The sequence below is a fragment of the Schistocerca americana genome, chromosome 3, assembly GCF_021461395.2.
Source record: "Schistocerca americana isolate TAMUIC-IGC-003095 chromosome 3, iqSchAmer2.1, whole genome shotgun sequence".
In the NCBI taxonomy this organism is placed as follows: domain Eukaryota; kingdom Metazoa; phylum Arthropoda; class Insecta; order Orthoptera; family Acrididae; genus Schistocerca; species Schistocerca americana.
Genome location: NC_060121.1, coordinates 780,745,739 through 780,769,048, shown reverse-complemented (window position 1 = coordinate 780,769,048; position 23,310 = coordinate 780,745,739). Strand labels below are relative to the sequence as shown.

The following is a 23,310-nucleotide window of genomic DNA, read 5'->3' as shown; positions in this document are numbered from 1 at the left end:
TCTTGAAAAGGGGATGACCTGTGCCCTTTTCCAATCCTTTGGAACGCTACGCTCTTCTAGAGACCTACGGTACACCGCTGCAAGAAGGGGGGCGGGCAAGTTCCTTCGCGTACTCTGTGTAAAATCGAACTGGTATCCCATCATCAGGTCCAGCGGCCTTTCCTCTTTTGAGCGATTTTAATTGTTTCTCTATCCTCTGTCGTCCATTTAGATATCTACCATTTTGTCATCTGTGCGACAATTTAGAGAAGGAACTACAGTCCCCACATTACCATCCGCAAACAATTAAAATACACAGAACGAAGTTTCCACGATTCGCAGGCAGGTGGCACAAACCACTTCCCTCTCTTAGAGGACCTTAATGACTGTGACGTAACGGAAAGCATCCAGCCACAAAATTAAAACATAAAATCCACTAAATCCCGAAAAAGCCGACTTCATACTAGACGGGATAAACTCTAGGGAAAGGAAACAAGAAAAAGACGCGTTAGCGGTGTGGGTTTTTCTATTGCCTTACGTGAAATGATTGTCGGTCTTAGGGCTAGTTATTAGTTCTTTGAACAAGGTTGAGGTGTATTGTTCACCTATCTGTCAGAAGTTACGATTTCGTAGAACTGTGGAAGAGGGCACATTTCAAGCTCCACGCCGCGCGGAATTAGCCGAGCGGTCTCAGGCGCTGCAGTCATGGACTGTGCGGCTGGTCCCGGCGGAGGTTCGAGTCCTCCCTCGGGCATGAGTGTGTGTGTGTTTGTCCTTAGGATAGTTTAGGACAAGTAGTGTGTAAGTTAGGGACTGAGGACCTTAGTAAGTCCCATAAGACTTCACACACATTTGAACTTTTTTTTGTTAAAACTGCTCAAAATAACCGGTTTATGAAATAACCTCCGTCTTTAGGCCACGAGTGACTTACCGGGGCCATCCGACCGCCGTGTCAGCCTCAGAATGCGGATAGGAGGAACGTGGGGTCAGCACACCGCTCTCCCGGTCGTTATGATGCTATTCTTGATCGAAGCCGCTACTATTCGGTCGAGTAGCTCATCAATTGCCATCACGAGGCTGAGTGCACCCCGAAAAATAGCAACAGAGCATGGCGGCCTGGATGGTCACCCATCCAAGTGCCGACCACGCCAGACAGCGCTGAACTTCGGTGATCTCACGGGAATCTGTGTATCCACTGCGGCAAGGCCGTTGCCACTTATGAAATAACCTATTTTCGGTTTTTACGTGCTGCTATTTGAAAGTAGAAATAGAACAAAGATTGAAAAATTTTGTCTCTCTCAGTTTCAAAACATACAGAACGGAATTATCAAATTAAATAGGTAAATGAAAGAAAACTTAGTCCGTCCACTGTTCGCCACTCTTCTAGAAAGGTGATATGGGGATGACTACTATAAAAAAAAATTACCAGTGTTCTACTGATTCCAATTCTGCTCAAAAATCAAGTTGTAATCGCGGATTGGACATTACGAATAGTCAGTGCTAAAGGGTAAAAACTGAGATTGAAGAACTATTTTTCATGTTAATTTGTCCGTTTTCAAAGGCTACAAGGAGATAAAAGGCGTGTTACGTAGACACAGGCACACGATCAGCTGATTTCTGTTTTTATTGTAAACCACGAATGAACTGCTAAGTTTTTAAGTTCTCTCTTCATTTTATGTCAAGTTTTTGTGACCCATCCCGTTTTCAATCGCAGAAAGCGAATAAACTGGTATCGCACTTCGTAAAATACTTCCCAACTAGGGATGGTTCCATTCTGTAATGCAACTGACGTCCGCCGGCCGGTGTGGCCGTGCGGTTAAAGGCGCTTCAGTCTGGAACCGCGTGACCGCTACGGTCGCAGGTGCGAATCCTGCCTCGGGCATGGATGTGTGTGATGCCTTAGGTTAGTTAGGTTTAATTAGTTCTAAGTTCTAGGCGACTGATGACCTCAGAAGTTAACTCGCATAGTGCTCAGAGCCATTTGAACCATTTGAACAACTGCCGTCCGACGACAGTGAGGAACTACCATATGGATCAGATGGGGCAAGTCTTGCTCAATGCTTGCACGCGAGTACCGTTTAATAAACAACGCTATATGTTAACAAGTTCATTACTGTCTCAGCAGTGCCACACCAGTTTTTATGCCACGTGTTTGTCGCTCGTTCTGTCGGCATTGTTATTAAAATAGCACTGATCGCTTTTCTCGTTTTCTATTACAACGCAATATTTGAAACCGATGCAAATTTTACAAATAAAAATTACTCCTTTTTTAAGAAATAAAATAAATGAGAACAAGCAAATACCGAAAAATACAGGTTATTCAGAACTAAAATACTGGTATCGATTTTAACCACTCTATTTTTCTCAGCCCTAACACACTACTTTAACTGAATATGAACACGTTACTTAAACATACAGTAAGCATTAAAGTGGTAAAGAACGGTGTGTGACAGAGGGTGCTCTGTGCATCACTGTCCTCCTCCCCCCCCACCCCACCCCTCCCCCCCGCTTCCCACTACCCAGTCCCCTTCTGTTCCAGTCGCAAACAGTCCGCGGGAAGATCTGCTTACAACCTTTCAGGTGAGCTCTAATATCTCTAATCTTATTATCAATTTCTTTCCGAAATCTCTGTGTACGAAGAAGCAATATTTTTTTCTATTTGGTCCAGTTTCGTACAACAATATTTTACACCAACCATTTAATTTTGGTCTGTGATGATAACCCGAGCGCAAACAAATTGTCAATCACATCGCGCCACATATGTAAATATGGTACAGTAAGAAAGTAATAAGTATTATTAGTTATAAGATTCGCCTGTTATCCGAGACACGGTTTTTTCATATAGACCGAAACACGTTTCAGCACCTCCGTGCCGTCCTCAGTGGGTTTTCTTTATTTCAAAACGGAAAATTTGAATGTTTTAAGTGATAATTAAGCTACGAAAATTAATCCTAAAACAGTTTTGTTGTCATTACCTTAATTTTACATTATGGGATTATGCAGGACCCTCTCTACATTCTCATGTATTGGTAGCTTTGTCATCTGCAACTGAATTTTTTGATTCGTGAGTTAAGTCATCACTTTATATACAAAAGTAATCCTGTTGTACTAAGATATTTGCAGAGTATATTTGCAATTACTTACAAATCTTTTTTTCATCTGTATTCCCTTGCGCAGTTGTGAAGCACACCCAAACACTACAAATATTTGTCCGCACCTAGTTTGTAAATAGCTCCGATCAAACTGACAAAAAATAGTATAAATTGTGTTGTTCTCTGTCTCTCTGTGTGTGTGTGTGTGTGTGTGTGTGTGTGTGTGTGTGTGTGTGTGTGTGTGTGTGTGTGTGTTGAAAATGCATGTTGATCCTGTACGCCTTAGCAGACTGAAGACCTGCAACGGCTCGTATGTGGTGTTTACATTTGCACATAAAACGACGACAACGAAGCTTTTTGCCTTATTACTTTCTGAGTGTACCATACTTACAAGTGTTGCGTCGATGTAATTGAAAATATTCTTCGAGTTGGTCATCCTAGAGCAAAATTAATTATCCAGTGTAAGATATTGCACTCGATAGCTGGAATAAATATCTAAAAAAAATATTTCTGGATTACTATGAATTTTACTGCGAACATCTCCCCCCCCCCCCTCCCCCTCAAGACTCGTGAAGAAGAAATATGAAGCTGACTGTAAAATGAACTTACGCTTTGGGAATTTTAAGACTACATCACACCGTGGATTACCGTGCCTCTGTTGTGACTTGGAGAGCATTTCTGTGTCGCTTTCGTCTTTATTACACTAAAGTCTTAACAAAACGCGCTGCTGTACTTTGAGTCTTCGTCTTCCCTATTAAAAAAAAAAAAAAAGAAAAAAAAGAAAAAAAAAAAAAAGTTCAAATGGCTCTGAACACTATGGGACTATCAGTCCCCGTAGCGGTCGCGCGGTTCCAGACTGTACCGCCTAGAACCGATCGGCCACCCCGGCCGGCTTCCCTTTTTCCTCCACGAATCACACATCGTAAGTTTTCCAGACTGAAGTTAAATATTCAAGTACCGGTACATCGAAGATTTTTTTAACCCCTTCGAAGGCGGAATACGCTTTCTAAGAATTCTCCCTATGAATCTTAGTCTGGTATCTGCCTTCCCTCTGTTAATTTTATGCGATCGTTCCACTTTTCATCACTCCGTAGGGTTGCTCCCATATATTTAATGGCTGTGGCTCGGTCCAGACATTAATCGGCAGTCCTGCAATAGACGAAAAACTGATTCTTCCGCCATTTTAGGCTTACTGACACTACAATTTTATGGCGTTGCAACTTGTCTACATACAACAGAATCGCTTTAGAAAAGAACTATAGAGCTTCCAACGTTATCCAGTAGGCCATCTGTGTGTGTTGTGATCAGTGATGGTTCTAGAACACTCACGTGATGTACGGACTTTTTACTTCTTAAGATTTCTCTGCGTTAAGAACGACGTGTGCAACGGTACTCGGGCTCGTTCACTGCCTATTTTTACACGTGGTTCATCTGCAGAGGGGGTTGGTAGCGAACGGTTGCATTTGCGTCCCTAATACTGAGTCATATATTGGCTAGCCTTTGAACAGCAGTGAATTCAATACACAATTGTCTCTACCACAACCTTGCGAAAATGAGGTACACTATACAAGTTCAGATTGAAACTTATTTATTTAAAAAAGAAACCCTTCTAACTTTGTGGCCATGCGTTTTTAAGTGCACAAATAAATCCGATCTGGATAAATAATAATCGGTGTAATTCGTGTACATGCTTTATTGTCTCGCACCTGCACACTTTCACGGTGTTCCTTCACAGTTTATTCGCATCCACTGGCGTCCATGCTTACAGCCGCGGCACTTTGCCGCTCCGAACTTACCACCACAACGGACAAAGACCCGATTTTCCCGCTCATATCCCCAGCCCTGAGTCGGATCACGTGACACTGCATTAATCAAAATAGTTCCTAAACATGGACACAATTCGTTTACAATTTTATAAGATTTAAATACTTAAACCTAAATACATTACATAATTTTACACACATTTACCACCACATAATTTTATAATTCGTTGCAATTAAAAAAACAGAACACTATGCAACAGAACTACAAACGCTCATCAAAATACGAAACAAGTACATTCATGTCCATTTTGCATTACACTATTTTCACTCTGCATTTAATACATAATTTTATTCTTAAGCACGGAAAATTAAAATCAGTACTAATTTATGACATGCTAACAGATTACATGATTAGGAATAACTCCATGTTTTGGCACAGCTTCACCCCTCTCCCTTCATTTAATGACGTCTTTGCACGAAATATGAGACACACAAATACTTGTCTGGCACTACGAAGATCGAAACTGAATGGTGTCTTCATAATAAAATAACGACTTACTTTGCAGTTGTTCTAAACAGCTTCATAACTTAATTCTACTATGAAATGTTTTGATTGAAGTACACCAGCCCAACATATTTCTGCTGCTGTACTTTAAATTTAAATTACAAACTACTTGGAAGAGCTCCATATTATCCGCCGTTACCTTACACGTAGAGTATTCTGTTCGTTGTGAATTCTTCAATACACTCACAAAGTTGGTCTGACAATCTACAAACTCTTATTTTGTTCATTCCACATTCGTTTACGTCTCAGCATCATCTTAGGTACTGCTAATGACTAAGACACTAATTCTGTTTACAAACAACTTCTGTAAACGTAAAAAAAGCGTTAGGTCTCGAAAGACAGTATGTTCAAATGGTTCAAATGGCTCTGAGCACTATGGGACTCAACTGCTGTGGTCATAAGTCCCCTAGAACTTAGAACTACTTAAACCTAACTAACCTAAGGACAGCACACAACACCCAGCCATCACGAGGCAGAGAAAATCCCTGACCCCGCCGGGAATCGAACCCGGGAACCCGGGCGTGGGAAGAGAGAACGCTACCGCACGACCACGAGATGCGGGCAAAGACAGTATGTCCTTGAACCAACTGTCCCTGTGTGTCTCGTTCAAAACTTTTACTATAATCTAGCCTGACATCAAAAATTGGTTTGTAGATTGTCTGATCCCATCCGATATGAACTACTCGAAAGCCAGGTGTGGTCAAGGTATTTCTTTTATTTCGTTGCTGCTTATACCACCTAAACACACCCTACAGTCTCCCAGCAATACACCATTTTATCACAATCCGTTCTCCGTCTCCGGCGAACAACGACCTCTAACATCCCGCGTCGATTCCACAACAAGCGTCGACCTTGTACTAGTTTATTCCCCGTCATAATGCCAAGGAAGATCTTTAAACATTGTCACTGAGCCGTTCGAGAAACGACTCTGGTTATCGATTCCAGAGAAGTGTCGCTGCAAGTGCTGTTGTGGCTGAGTATTCTCTTCGGACGACGAAGAGGTGGACGTAGGTCGGGGTCGCCAGTCAGCAGTAACTCAGCCGGTGAACGAGAAGCACGGAGTGAAGCCTCTGTGCGCCGCGAGAAAACAGTGGCAGTACTTTACGTAGTGACATGCATCCAGCGCCGAGCTGGTTGGCTGGCTAGCTAGCTCCGTACACAGCGGAGAGAGAGAGAGAGAGAGAGAGAGAGAGAGAGAGAGAGAGAGAGAGAGAGCGTTCTACATAGTCTGGGCACAGAGGACGTTGCGCTGGTGCAAGCTATGCATGTTACCTTCCGATAAGGCAGTAATTATGTAGAAATGACAGTTACATGCTAGCATGGATATCAGCTGTGGTTGCCAGTGGAATTAGCCTACGGAAAGTGGCGGAGTGGAATTTGTTTGCTACAGTGCGATTAAAATTACGCCGGCCACTGTGGCCGAGCGGTTCTAGGCGCTTCAGTCCGGAACCGCGCTGCTGCTACGGTCGCAGGTTCGAATCCTGCCTCGGGCATGGATGTGTTTAATGTCCTTAGGTGAATTAGGTTTAAGTAGTTCTAAGTCTAGAGGACTCACGACCTCAGATGTTAAGTCCCATAGTGCTCAGAGCCATTTGATTAAAATCACTTGACGGTTTGCGTCTGTCACTTGCCGGTAATGTGTTACCACAGCAGCTACCGGTTACCGCTCGGTTTTGGGTGACACAAAAATACGTGGGATCACTTCGCAAATGCTGTTAATGTGTAACTCGGAGCAATGATGAAAGTGGCAGCGGCGAGGTATGACGGAAGTGCGGGACGCTCTGTCGACCGCTGATTTTCAGTCACCGTTGACTGAACTGCGGCAGCCGACGCGTCTCGTAGCCTAAGCTAGCCACAACCTTGTGATGTGCAATATATCCGAGAAAACGGTGGCCAACAATCTGCAGCAGAACCTAAATCACGATCGCTATGTTCACGGCGATTAGAGCTAGCCTTTACGAGCAAATTCAAGGCAGAAGAAAATTAGATTCAACGCTAAAAGCGAACTGTAATTTCCCGCTATCATTTGATTACCTGAAACTAGCCCCATGCTGGCTATACGAGCTGCCCGTTACCAACTGCTGAGCAGTCCTCGTTGGCATTTGATTGCATAATTACAGACGACACAGGCAGCTTTTTTTTTTAAAAAAAAAAAAAGATAGAATATGCTACGCTACAGCGCTGGGAAGTTGTTTTTACAGCTATGGTGAGCCAGTCGCAACGATCAATTGTAGCCTTAAAAAGTCTGGTTCAGGCAATGTCGTGCCACTTTTATCTATCGTAAGCCGATCTCTGTGATTAGAACTGTGTAAGTGGCGCTGAATGGCGTCTTATGCAAGTATCCAGTAGTGTTGGGTCAACGCTGTGATGAAACGTGTGTATTTCATCAGCATCGTTCATTTGTTTTGTTTTAGGTACCAAAACAACTGAGGCCATAAGCGCCCATCATTAGCATGGTGTGTGTGTGTGTGTGTGTGTGTGTGTGTGTGTGTGTGTGTGTGTGTGTGTGAGAGATGAAATACGAAATAAAAGTGTCAGACCCACGATTTGGGATCCAAACACATTCAGTGAGAATGCCGGACAAGGACTTTGAAGCGAACTGCTAATCGTTGTGGTAGTTTGGCAATGGCGAGCGGTTCGCGAGTGACGTTGAGCGCTCATGAAGTGTCCACTACCAAGTAATTTTAATCGGACTACTGTTGGTGGCGCTCAACTGCATTTCAGTGACTGGTAAAGGCTATTAGCATGTTTATTACTGCAGCGGGAGAATGTTATATTGTGCCCGATCAGCTTATGGACGTCTTTATTCTTTAATCATTCGCTTTCTTCACGGCTTTCTTTTTCTTACAAGGGAACATCCCCATCGCACCCCCCTCAGATTTAGTTATAAGTTGGCACAGTGGATAGGCCTTGAAAAACTGAACACAGATCGATCGAGAAAACAGGAAGAAGTTGTGTGGAACTATGAAAAAATAAGCAAAATATACAAACTGGGTCGTCCATGTGTAATATATGCACTATTAAGGGCAGTATGAGACTAGGAGCGCCGGGGTCCCGTGGTTAGTGTGAACAGGTGCAGAACGAGAGGTCTTCAGTTCAAATCTTCCCTCGACCGAAAATTTTAACTTTTTATTTTCAGTTTATGTGAAAAACTCTTATGTTTTCATCACTTTTTTTTGGAGTGATTATTACATCCACAAGAAAACCTAAATCGGGCAAGGTAGAAGGATCTTTTCACCCATTCGCCAAGTGTACTAGTTAGGTGGGTCGACAACATATTCCTGTCATGTGACGCACATGCTGTCACCAGTGTCGTATACCAAATATCAGACGTGTTTTCCTGTGGAGGAATCGGTTGACCTATGACCTTGCGATCAAATGTTTTCGGTTCCCATTGGAGAGGCACGTCCTTTCGTCAACTAATCACACGGTTTTGCGGTGCGGTCGCAAAACACAGACACTAAACTTATTACAGTGAACAGAAACGTCAATGAACGAACGGACAGATCATAACTTTGCGAAAATAAAGAAAGCAAAATTTTTCAGTCGAAGTCAGATTTGCACCAAGGACCTCTCGTTCCGCAGCTGACCACGCTAACCACGGGACCACGGCGCTCCTCGCCTTACATGGCCCTTAATATTGCCTATCTTACGCATGGACGACCCAGTTTGCATATTTTGCTTATTTTTTCGTAGTTCCACACAACTTCTTCCTGTTTTCTCGATTGATCTGTGTTCAGTTTTTCAAGGCCTACCCACTGTGCCAACTTATAACTAAATCTGAGGGGGGTGTGATGGGGATGTTCCCTTGTTAGTTGTGGCCCCGGGCAGGATGGTGTCGTCTTTGGTCAGGTATGAAGTTGCCTCCTAGAATAAAACAGTATCTTCAAGCTGTTCAGTTTAGTGTATTTGTGTGTAGTATAAGTTCTGAGGTGTCCGGCTTTACTAAAAATAAAGATTCTTCCTCGTTCCCCTTTGCTTGTGAATTAGTAATAAGGTTAATGTTTAGTACTGGGTTAATGTGCCGCTACTGTGTGCCTTTTAGGTAGTGTTAAAGAGTGTAATATTTTATCAAAATCATCATTTAAAGTGTTTTTCATATTCAGCTTGCTGGTGGCGCTGATTACTTTTTTTTAAGTTATCATTTGTTTTTAAATATTCAGTGTCCTGTATGGGGATACAGGCTTTCTCGGCGAATTATTCTCGTGTTTCCAGCCAGTTCAAGGCGTCGTTCTGCGGCATCGTTTCAACAAGTTTCCGGGTTCACGTCCACCTCTTATCTTTATGGACGTTGGATCCCAAGTTCCTCTGCCTCTTCCGCAACGGATGGGACATGGCAGAGGGGCATGCGATCCACCGTCTATAAATAGAACCTCCAAATTCAGGCAACATATTACATCCTCCTACATATATATCCCCAAATGACCACAATGATAAAGATAAGAGAAATTAGAATTCACGTGGAGGATTACCGATAATAGTTCTCCGCACACACTGTTCGCAAATGAAACAGGAAAAATGAGGGAGTGTGGGAGAGAGGGAGAATGAATAGTAGTGGTATCGTAGGTGCCCTCCACTATACACCCTTACCTGGCTTGCAGAGAGCAAGTGTAACGTTTTTGAAATCCCACACTGTATTATCATCAGACGTAACAAGTGCAGCAAGATACAATCAACGAGACATGAGCTGCAGCAAAATACAAACATTCAACATAATAAACATAAGAAAAAATCTCAACCTTTCACGAACCAAAAAAATAACACAAATCCCCACAAACACCGTACTTGTTGATGTTCTACTAGACGCTCCAAAATTGTCACGAATTATTAACAGAAGAATGGTAAAGATCAGTTTGGGATCTGACGAAATTCAGTAACACACGAAGCCTTACTGACCCTTCCACTTACAAAATAGATTAAGGAAAGATAAATAACGTTTATAGTATTTGTAGATTTAGAGAATGCTTTCGACAATGTTTACTGGGACACACTGACATTTTGAAGGTAGTGGAGATAAAATACAGGGAATAAAACGTTATTCACAACTTGGGCAAAAATTAGACTGCAGTTGTAAGAGTTTAAGGACATGAAAGAGAAGCTGTAGATGAGAATGAAGTAAGACAGGGTTGTAGCCTTCACCCCCCCCCCCTCCCCACCGCCCGTATTATTTAATCTGTACATTGAGCAATCATTAAAGGAAACCAAGGCGAAATCCAGAACGATAATTAAAATTGAGGGAGAAAAAAAAAAGCTTTAGCCAAAGACACTGTGATTCTGGAAGAGACGGCAAAGGACTTGACAGAGAAGATGAATGGCATAGACAGTGTATTGAAAAGAAGTTATGAGATTTATATCAACGAAAGTGAAAGAAAGGTAACTTGAATGTAATCTAATTCAATCAGGCGGAGCGAGGGAATTAGATTAGGATGTGACACACTAAAAGAGAACACGAGTTTAACTACTTGGACAGAAATATGACCGGTGGTAGGAAAGAGCAATATATTTATATCTATCTTTTCTAAAGGTATTTGTATGAAATGCAGCCTTATAAGGAAGTGAAACGTAGACGATAGGCTACTGAGGAAAGAAAAGAAGATTTTAAAATGTGGTGCTACAGAAGAATGTAGAATATTATAGATGGTTAGATGGAATAATCAATAAGGTGGTAGTGAATCGAACTGGCGGGCACAAATTGTCTAAATGCAGGGATCACTCGGTAGGACACATCCTGAAGCACCAGGGAAACGTCAATTTGGGAATGGAAAGAAGTGTGTGTGTGTGTGTGTGTGTGTGTGTGTGTGTGTGTGTGTGTGTGTGTGTGTGTGTGTCACGAAAATGGAACAGCAAAATTTAGGGCAATGTTATGCAATCAAGTTTTGTATTAAACTCGGGGAATCCGCGAGTATGACCTTTGAAAAGTTGAAATAGGCATATGGGGAACATTCCTTATCAAGAGCACAAGTTTATCGCTAGCACAAATCATTTTTGGAAGGTCGAGAACACGCTGAAGATGAACCACGCTCAGGGAGACGTTCGACTTCGAAAATCGACTATAACTAAGAACGGGTGCGTGCTCTTGTGGGATCAGACAGACGTTTTAGAATTAGCATAACAGGTGACCTGTTAAACACTTTCAGCATGCATCAAATTTTGGCCGAACATTTGCAATTTGCACATGCGAAAGGTTTGTGCCAAAATGGTGCCCAAAAAATCTCAACTGACAAGGGAACCTCCCCATCGCACCCCCCTCAGATTTAGTTATAAGTTGGCACAGTGGATAGGCCTTGTCCAACTGGACACAGATCAATCGAGAAAACAGGAAGAAGTTGTGTGGGACTACGGAAAAAAATTAGTAAAATATACAAACTGAGTAGTCCATGTGCAATATATGCAACATCAAGGAGGTTCTAGCATAAGGAGAGCAGTGGTCCCGTGGTTACCGTGAGTAGCTGCGGAACGAGAGGTCCTTGGTTCAAGTCCGTTCGTTCATTGACGACTCTGTTCACTGTAAGAAGTTTAGCGTCGGTGTTTAGCGACCGCACCGCAAAACCGTGCGATTAGTAGACGAAAGGACGTGCCTCTCCAATGGGAACCTAAAACATTTTATCGCAAGGTCATAGTTCAACCGATGCCTCCACAGGAAAACATCTGATATATTCTATACGACACTGGTGACGGCATGTGCGTCACATGACAGGAATATGTTGTCGACCCACCTAACTTGTACACTTAGCGAATGGGTAAAAAGATTCTTCTACATTGCCCGATTTAGGTCTCCTTGTGGATATGATAATCACTCCGAAAAAAGTGATGAAAACACAAGAGTTTGTCACATAAACTGAAAATAAAAATTTAAACTTTTCACTCGAGGAAAGACTTGAACCTAGGACCTCTCGTTTGGTAGCTGCTCTCGCTAACCACGGGACCACGGCGCTCCGTGACACCCATTCTCCTTGATGTTGCCTATCTTCGCATGGCCTACTCAGTTTGTATATTTTACTAATTTTTTTAATAGTTCCATACAACTTCTTCCGGTTTTCTCGATTGATCTGTGTTCAGTTTTTCAAGGCCTATCCACTGTGCCAACATAACTAAATCTGAAGGGGGGTGGGTTGGTTGGTTGGTTGGTTGGTTTGGGGAAGGAGACCAGACAGCGTGGTCATCGGTCTCATCAGATTAGGGAAGGATTGGGAAGGAAGTCGGCCGTGCCCTTTCAGAGGAACCATCCCGGCATTTGCCTGGAGTGATTTAGGGAAATCACGGAAAACCTAAATCAGGATGGCCGGACGCGGGATTGAACCGTCGTCCTCCCGAATGCGAGGCCAGTGCCTAACCACTGCGCCACCCTGCTCGGTCGGGGGGGGGGGGGGGGGGGGGGGGTAGGAGCGATGGGGAGGTTCCCTTGTGAGCAGAGGGGCAAGCGAAGAAACGTGTGCGTTGAACTTCTTGAGAGTGTTGTCAATGACCACGAATGGTTCAATCGTGCGATCACAGGTAAGATGAATCCTTGATTTTTCAGTACAATCGTGAGACAAAGCGGCAAAGTGAGGAGTGGCGCACTGGGATATCTCCTCGACCGAAAAAATATCCAATGAGTAAATCAAGGATCAAAACAATTCTGATTTCCTTTTTTCCACAGCAGTGGTATCGTACATTACGAATTTGTTACTCCAGGACAAATTGTCAACGAAGTTTTTTTCACAAATTTCCTTGAACGTCTCAGGAAAAGGGAGAATCGAGTGAGACTGAACATTGCAGACAAGTGGATGTTGCATCATGACAACGTCTCATGTCACACAGCCACTTTCGCACGGTCCCCCCCCCCCCCCTCTAAAGTCATGGCTGCTGTTCTACAGCCCCCCTATTCACCTGTGAGTCCCTGTGACTCTTCTTTTCCCAAAAGTGAAAAAGTCTTAAAAGAACGTCATTTTGGGGCTCTGGAGAACATTCAAAAGAATGTGACAGCCATGTTAAAGGACCCAGCAGTTTGAAGCCCTTCAGGCAACTACCAAGAGTGGGAACAACGACTCTGCTGATGTACAGCTCCCGAAGGGAATTACTTTGAAGGAGACAACGTTGTTGTTTCAAAAAATAAAAACTTTGGTAGAAAAGAAAATCAGTTCCATTACTTTTCTCACACCCCTTGTATTCGGAAGTGAAGGTAGATTACTGTGTGGAGCTGCATCAAACCAGTCTTCGGGCTGAAGATCACAACACTAGACGCTCAAGGTTTCATTGCTAGAGAGCATAGGCCACACTTCACGACCGCGGAGAAAGCGGAACGGAACAATTAGGCCAGTTGGACAAGGGCACGACATGACATCAGCCGTAAAATTTATCTGCCGAATCATTCCAGCATACGGGCGAGATGGCTGAACCGCTAGGGAAACCTAGAAAAGCGTGAACCGCTCCGAGCTGGTAGAAATTTGAAAATGAGTGTGGTTCTAGAAAACTGCATGTCTTCCCTATGTTCCCATTTTTAACTAATTTAAATCTATGGTGGATACGTATTTCTGTTTACTCGCAGGCAGATGGGCTGCTCTCGCACACGACTTTTATGTCAGTATGGTCTAATGTCTCCAGATACTGTGTTACAACCATTCTGTTTAACAATTATTTAATTACTGCCCAAGAAATTACACACATACGCTAAACTTACTGAACTCAACAACAAACACCGTCCGAAAAGGCCTTGAAGGCCCAACAGTACGACCGGCCGCCGTGTCATCCTCAGCCTTTAGGCGTCACTGGATGTGCATATGGAGGGGCATGTGGTCAGGACACCGCTCTCCCGGCCGTATGTCAGTTTTCATGCCGCTACTTCTCAATGAAGTATCTCCTCAACTGGCCTCACAAGGGCTGAGTGCACCCCACTTGCCAACAGCACTCGGCAGCACTGCACAGTGACACATCCAAGTACTAGCCGAGACCGACAGCACGTAACTCTGGTGATCTGACAGGAGCCGATGTTACCACTGCGGCAAGACCGTTGGTTGCATATTGTGAACTCAGTCATTCTATTTTCGAGAGACAAAGCCACCATAAGGTGGCCTGCAGAATACAGCTCTAGACGTAGAAATGTTTTAAAACCATGAGTTACGGCATATTATTTGGAAACCTTCGCAGACTCAAGATATCTAACGCTACCACTGATCAGCCTTAACTTCTCGTAAGAGAACACACACACACACACACACACACACACACACACACAGGAGCAGGAGCAGGAGCACCAGCAGCAGCTGTGACTTTCTCACGGGTATTCTATTCACATTACGCAGTCACGTACGACGCGGAATGAAAACATCTTTGTGATGGGATGATGTGAAGCGTAATCCATTACTTATCGTCAGGTACGAACAGTATAAAACACCGAGCAATTACATTTTACTTTGTTCGCCAAGGCTGTAAACAATCGGAAAATTAAGTGTTTTACTACGCGTGATAAAATTTGTGCTGCTGTGCCCTTGCTGTCCCACAAGGAGTGATCTTACGAAAAAATATCCCGTTTATTTCACATGGAATCTTAAGCACGGAGAAACTTTTTTTTTTTTCACAAAGCGTATTGACAAAGGCCAAACACTCATTAAATGTCAGGAAAGAAAAAAAATCGTGAGTCAGAATGCGGATCGAGCCTTGAATCCATAGTCTTGACATGCACCACATGTTGAAAAAATCATAATACACGAAAATAAAAAGTGTAAAATGATGAAGTACAAAAAAGGTGGAGCAATTAAGGTAAATTTTGGATTGAAATGAAACAGAATGCATACAAAGCTAAAGCAAATATGAAAATTACCATCAGATTTTAACGAAACCTACAACCTCAATATAGCAGTGGAGGTCGCCGTTACACTATTGCAGAATCAGTTTAAGGAAAATGGCAATATGACAATAACACACAGCAGCACATTTTAAAATTAACACCTACTGAAAACCATTTGGAATTTTCTTCCTTCGTGTGTGTATTGCTTTAATGAAGTGTTACGGTACAGGTATGAGTAACCTGTCAATTTGGGGATTCCCTGACTTCCAGACACCCAGCTGAAAAAAAAAAGTAACGACAACATTTGCTCTGAAACTTCCTGATTAAGGTTCTTTCATTTGTGTAGGTTGTAGCATAGTGCTGCATACTGCCAATTTGTTTGGATTACCGAAAGCTGAGCACTTCCTTTTCTGCAGGTGTTGCTGGCAGCAGCCACTGGCATAAAATAATTTGAGTGGCTTTGACTTCCCTTCACAGGCACTAGTAAACGCCTTTAAATGCAATTTGCGACGTTTTCTCTCTCTCTCTCTCTCTCTCTCTCTCTCTGGTTTAGTGCACCTCTCCATGTCAGCTCTCCTGTGAACCCGCTCCATCATAATATGCTACATTCTTTTCCGTAACTGTACTTTTAAATAGAAAAATCGATACATTTAAGTCTACCACTACCTACTCTCTACTTAGAAATTCAGTTACGGAGTAAAAATGAGTTGCGAGCGGAAATAATTTAAAATCGTTTTAATACTTTCATGATCTGCGAGCACCTTTAACTCTCATGGGAGTACGTCAATTATTTTTATAGCTGCACGCTTTGCTCATTTCTTTCCAAGAGTAAGGTTAAACTATAGTCAGGGGAGGCAATTTTTGTCCCCTAGTGTTACATTTATAAATGCAACAGTTATTTTCGGATTGCGCCTTATTAATCCTAACAAACTTCATAAGAAAAATGGTTCAAATGGATCTGAGCACTATGGGACTTACCTTTTGAGGTCATCAGTCCCCTAGAACTTAGAACTACTTAAACCTAACTAACCTAAGGACATCACACACATCCATGCCCGAGGCAGGATTCGAACCTGCGACCGTAGCGGTCGCGCGGTTCCACACAGTAGCGCCTAGGACAGCTCGGTCACATCGGCCGGCTACGACCGCTCGCTCGACGGAAGATCCGTACACAAAGACTGGAAAGTTGCACAGGTCACACCAATATTCAAGAAGGGTAGTAGGAGTAATCCACCAAATTACAGGCCCATATCGTTAACGTCGATATGCAGTAGGATTTTGGAACACATATTGTGTTCGAACATTATGAATTACCTCGAAGAAAACGGTCTATTTACACACAGTCAACATGGGTTTAGAAAACATCGTTCCTGTGAAACACAACTAGCTCTTTATTCACATGAAGTGTTGAGTGCTACTGACAAGGGATTTCACGTCGATTCCGTATTTCTGGATTTCCGGAAGGCTTTTGACACTGTACCACACAAGCGGCTCGTAGTGAAATTGCGTGCTTCTGGAATATCGTCTGAGTTATGTGACTGGATCTGTGATTTCCTGTCTGAGAAGTCACAGTTCGTAGTAACTAACGGAAAGTCGTCGAGTCAAATAGAAGTGATTTCTAGCGTTCCCCAAGGTAGTGTTATAGACCCTTTGCTGTTCCTTACCTGTATAAACGATTTGGGAGACAATCTGAGCAGCCGTCTTCGGTTGTTTGCAGACGACGCTGTCGTTTATCGACTAATAAAGTCATCAGAAGATCAAAACAAACTGCAAAACGATTCAGAAAAGGTATCTGAATGGTGCGAAAAGTGACAGTTGATCCTAAATAACGAAAAGTGTGAGGTCATTCATATGAGTGCTAAAAGGAATTCAAACTTCGGTTACACGATAAATCAGTGTATTGTAAAGGCCGTAAATTCAACTAAATACTAGGTATTACAATTACGAACAAACTGGGAAGAACACAGAAAATGTTGTGGGTAAGCTTACCAAAGATTGCGGTTTATTGGAAGGACGCTTAGAAAATGTAACAGACCTACTAAGCAGACTGCCTACACTACGCTTGTCCGTCATCTTTAAGAATACTGCTGCGCGGTGTGGGATCCTTACCAGATAGGAGGCCGTGCGGTTAAAGGCGCTGCAGTCTGGAACCGCAAGACCGCTACGGTCGCAGGTTCGAATCCTGCCTCGGGCATGGATGTTTGTGATGTTCTTAGGTTAGTTAGGTTTAACTAGTTCTAAGTTCTAGGGGACTAATGACCTCAGCAGTTGAGTCCCATAGTGCTCAGAGCCATTTTTGAACCAGATAGGACTGACGGAGTACATCGAAAAAGTTCAAAGAAGGGCAACACGTTTCGCATTATCGCGAAATATGGGAGAGTGTGTCACAGAAATGATACAGGATTTGGACTGGACATCATTAAAAGAAAAACGTTTTTCGTTGCGACGAAATTCCAATAACCAACTTTCTCCTCCGAATCCGAAAATATTTTGTTGACATCGACGAACGATCACCACGATAAAATAAGGGAAATGAGAGCTCGTACGGAAATATATAGGTGTTCATTCTTTCCGCGCGCTATACGAGATTGGAATAATAGAGAATTGTGAAGGTGGTTCTATGAACCCTCTGCAGACACTTGAATGTGATTTGCAGAGTATCCATGTAGATGTAGAACAGAAATTATACAAAGAGAAAATGTTGCTGAACGCAAGTATTTGAGAACGTTTGTAATATGTGGTTTCGAGATCTAGTTCCTGGCATATAGACAAAAAGGAACTTTGAAAGATCAGTTGTACTGAGATGACAGAAGTCATGGGATGGCGATATGAACATATACATATTAGGCTAGTACAGCGTACACATTGTTTAATGGGGCAGTGCATTGGTGGAGCTGTCATTTGTACTCATGTGAGAAAGATTCCGACTCCAATTGGACCGCATGACGCGAATTAACAGATTTTGAACGCAGAATGGTAGTTTGAGCTAGATGCATGGGGCAACCCATTTCGGAAATCGTTAGAGAATTCAGGATTTCGAGATCCACAGTATCAAAAGTGTACGAGAATACCAAATTTGAGGCATCCCCTCTCACAACGGACAACACAGTGGCGGACGGCCTCCAGTTAATAACAGAGGTCAGCGGCGTTTGAGTAGAGTTGTCAGTGCTAACAGACAAGCAACAATGCGTGAATTCAATGTGGGGCGTAAGAACAACATGTCGGCTAGGATGGCGCGGCGAAATCTGGCGTTAATAGGCTAGCAGACGACCAAAGCGAGTGCCTTTGCCAACAGCACGACACCGCCTGCAGCGACTGGTCGTATCAGTTGGGTCCCACACACGACTGGAAAACCGCGGTCAGGTCAGATGAGCCCCGGTTTCACTTGGTAAGTGCAGGTGGTAGGATTCGAGTGTGGCGCAGACGCCATGAAGCTATGGACCCAGGTTGTCAAAAAGGCACTGTGCAAGCTGGTAGTGACTCCACAATGGTGCGGGTTGTATTTACGTGAAACAGAGTTTATTATTGACTGGAAATGGTTATGTTTGGGTACCTGGAGACCCTTTGTAGCCATTGATGGACTTCATGTTTCCAAAAAGCCATGGAATTTTTATGAATCAGAATGCGCCATGTCACCGGGCCACAATCATTCGCGATTGATTTGAAGAAAAATTCTGAGCAATTCAACTGAATGATTTGGTCATCCAGATCGCCCGATATAAATCCCATCGATCATTTATGGGACATAATCGAGAGGTAAGTTCAGGCGCTACATTCTGCACCGGTTACACTTTCACAGTTACGTACGGCTATACAGGCAGCATGGCTCAATATTTCTGCAGGGGACTTCCAACGACTTGTTGAGTCCATGCCACATCGAGGTACTGCACTATGCGGGGCAAAAGGAGGTCCGACACGATATTAGAATGTAACCCATGAGCTTTGTCACCTTACTGTATGTAATTTCCTTTCTCTCGTGCTTTATTGTTAGTTATTGATCCTACATCCTGTAGCGAATTAACTGCAAGTGGGTGACTTTTGTTTAGTTCTCTGTCATCCCATATTTCTATTGTATCTATACGAGTAATGGAAGCCAGGCGTTCTTATAAGCATGGACAGATGTTTTACGCCCTGTCGTTAGAGCGAGGTGCTGCGGTGCTACACCTCGCCGGCCGAGCAATTCAGCTAACCAATGGAACCCAATGAAGATTATGGAAGGCTGTCCCTCGACGCTACTTGCAGCTGTTACTCAAGTCGTCACTCTGATCACTGACTAATCGGTGCTAGAAATGGAAATGTACAAGAACAGGAGGGGCAGTACCACTATCAGTCCAGATTGCACTCTTTCATTGCGGTATCTTTTGCGGTAAGGTTTACAAGGCAATAGAAAACAAATTTTAAGCACTCAAACCGGGAGGACTGAGTGGATTAGTGTGCAGAACACACTATCATACATCAGTTAAAATAAAAATAACAAAAATGTAACCAATGAAGTCCCTGACGGTAGAGACGAGTGAGAGAGACAAATGCTAGCAATGAGGAGATACTACATTGCAGCGTGATGGCGCATTACCTAGCCTGGGAGTGATGTGCCGACAGTGACTTGCATTTGTCTGGGAGGTCAACTGTGATGGACATGTGTCGACTGCCCCGGGGCACCGACAAAAAGACTGACAGTGAGTGACCCTATTGGATGGCGTTTAGAAAACTAGGCCCAAGCAAGAAAACAGCAGACTGTCAGGGTAGGCATTGTTTTATATTGCCACTGTAAACAGCCCTTCCTACACAAAGTTGTTTCTCGCCAGCGCGTTCTGAGACAACTCTCTACATCCTTTGCTTTGCCATTACCTAGCTGGTCTTAACCGCCAACTACCTCCCATGAATACGAGGTGTGGCTATAAAGTAAAAGGGACTGATGAAGTTATAAAGTAAGTATACACGCACGACCAATATCTGTGAAGCGTGACGGCATTTCAGCCGAATGCGAAATCTCTGGTGTCTCTAGATATATCAGCGGGGCCGTATGCTTCGTTTGTGTCGGAGCTGTTATTTTGTTTTGCCGAAAAAATGACAAGTATAATAACGGAATAACGATTGTCTTGAACTTTCACATGAAACTTAGAAAAAACTGCTACTGAAACCTATCTTTTACTAAATTGAAGTATGGGGTGAAGACTTTATCACATACGCCAGTTTCTCAGTGGCTCAAGCGGTTTCAAAATGACCGAGGAGACATTTGTGGTAAGGGCCTATGGCACGAAACTGCTGACGTCATTGGTCCCTAGACTTACACACACTACTTAATCCTACTTAAGCTAACTTACGCTAAGGTCAACAAACACACACACACACACAAAACCCACACACACAAAACCCACACACACAAAACCCACACACACAAAACCCACACACACAAAACCCACACACACAAAACCCACACACACAAAACCCACACACACAAAACCCACACACACAAAACCCACACACACAAAACCCACACACACAAAACCCACACACACAAAACCCACACACACAAAACCCACACACACAAAACCCACACACACAAAACCCACACACACAAAACCCACACACACAAAACCCACACACACAAAACCCACACACACAAAACCCACACACACAAAACCCACACACACAAAACCCACACACACAAAACCCACACACACAAAACCCACACACACAAAACCCACACACACAAAACCCACACACACAAAACCCACACACACAAAACCCACACACACAAAACCCACACACACAAAACCCACACACACAAAACCCACACACACAAAACCCACACACACAAAACCCACACACACAAAACCCACACACACAAAACCCACACACACAAAACCCACACCCATATCCGAGGGAAGACTCTAATCTCTAACGGGGGAAGCCGCGCGAACCGTGCAAGGCGCCTGAGACCACGCGGCTACGCCGCGCGGCCGGAGAAGATATTGTAGGTAACTCACGCCCAGGGCGCTCTCCAATATCAAAAACTGATTAAAATATCGAAAAAGAAGGTAATATTCGATCTGACAGTTGAGTATTCGATCGACTGCTGAACCTGTAGGAACTGCTGATGGCTGCGTAAGGCAAATTTTACATAACATGCTTAACATGGGTAGTGTGTGAGCGAAACTGGTGCCAAAAATTCTCATTTTCGAACAAAAAAAAAAAAAAAAAATACCTGTAAATGTTTGTACTGACACTTTGAATACCACTAAAATGATTCTTATTTTAAGTGATAAAATGTGACGAAACCACAAACTTAGCACCAATCCGTGCACTGGAAGGGCCCAGTTTCACCGAGAGCGAAGAAAGCTCGAATGAGCACATCAAGATTCAAAGCGATAAGGATTTTTTTTCGGTATTTATGGAACGGTGTATCTTCACTGGGTTCCTGAAGGTCAAACTCAACTCCGAGACGAAATAAAAACAAATTGGCCAGGTGCGAGTAGGATCTGCGCACTAAGGATTCCGTGCAAACTTAATTATGTACGTAGACAATTCAAGAAACTACCATTTTTGCCTTTTATCAAGATTGATGCTGGCGAGATATAGATCCCAGGTGTTCCAAGATTTTCGAGAATATTTTAATTTCGATAATATGAATGTCTTGAAGTTATGCAGGAAGCAAGTGACCATCATTGCAATGATCAGGAGTTCTCCAGTCAGGCTGACTGGGTCGCAATGGTAAAAGCCAAGCATCAGGCATGCATGATTTGTTTCACATACAACTTGAAACGCCATATCTACATACAAGTCATTCCGTGCCTGATGTTTGACTTACCATTGCGACCCAGTCAATGTGAACGTAAAAATACTCATTGTTTTAATTTCAAGTTGACGTTGGATAACTAATGATAAAATAAATACTTTTTCGCAAAATATAATTACAAATTAACAATTTTTTCCATTACTTGTACTGTGACATCTTCTTTCTTACCAAATTTCATGATTCTAGGTCAATGGGATATACAATATAGGCTTTGATGAGTGAGTTTACGAGTATTAAAATATGCGACATAAAATGCCGAGCCTTTGGTTGCATTGACTTAACAGCTAAGGGTCTATAGATGGTAGTATGTGATAAATTTTAACTTCACACTGTTCCTGAGAAAAAAGGGGTCTTAACAGACGGACTAACAGACTGTCAGATAAGAAATGAAAAAAAAAAAAAAAAAAAAAAATAATTCGTGTGGTACAGCTACAAATTTACAGTTTCTGTATTTTTTGTTTTGTTGTATTATGAAATATTCCTTCTTGCCAGATTTGACGATTCTTGGCCAATGAGAATAACGTTATAGGTTTTGATGAGTGACTTCGCGAGTATTAAAATATCTGACAATGGCCGTATCTTTTGATTGCATTTACTTAGAACCTTACATTTATAAACATAGTCAAAGGACCATATACCTCAGTACGCGACAAATTTGAACCTAAAACATCCAACCGTTCCTGAGAAAGAGTTTAACAATCGGACGGACAGAGAGAGACAAGAAAGCGATCCCTTAAGGGTTCCGTTTTTACCGATTGAGGTACGGAACCCTACAAAAAAGGCGAGAACGAGTCGTTTGTTCTACATCAAGACAACGCACCGGCTCTTACCACATTATCTGTTAAGATTTCTCGCGAAGTGAAGCATCTCAGTGTTAGATCATCCACCTTATTCGCCTGACCTAGCACCCTGTGACTTACATAGTCCCCAAGGTCAAATCTGCATTAAAGGAAAGAGATTCCAATCCGTTGAAGCGGTACGCGTCATCAAGAAGCTCACATAGAATGACTTCCAGCACTGCTTCCATCAATCCAAAATTCGCGTAGCGAGGAGGGGAATCTACTGAGGGTGACAATAATTAAATGTGTTTTTTTTTTTTAAGAAAATGATTTACAGGAACGGTCCCTTTATTTTATAGCCATGCTTCGTCTATGGTGCCCTTCTTCAAAAGGAGGAGCTTCTCCAATAGTCACTGCTATCTAGGTGACCACCAATAATTACTGGTCAAAGGCGGGACCTAAATTACTCCTGCACAGAGGAAATAAAGTTCAGTAATTCCCGTACAACTCTCGTCCCGAAGCCGCGCAGGGAAGCCGTTAGCGTAAGCTAGTTTAAGTTAGATTAAG

At 43.0% G+C, this 23,310-nt stretch overlaps 1 protein-coding gene across 1 annotated transcript in view; it reads right to left on the bottom strand.

Moving 5' to 3' along the window:
• LOC124605579 (NADPH--cytochrome P450 reductase) overlaps nucleotides 1–23,310 on the bottom strand; it is a 221,716-nt gene that overhangs the window by 66,581 nt on the left and 131,825 nt on the right. The window lies entirely within an intron of this gene.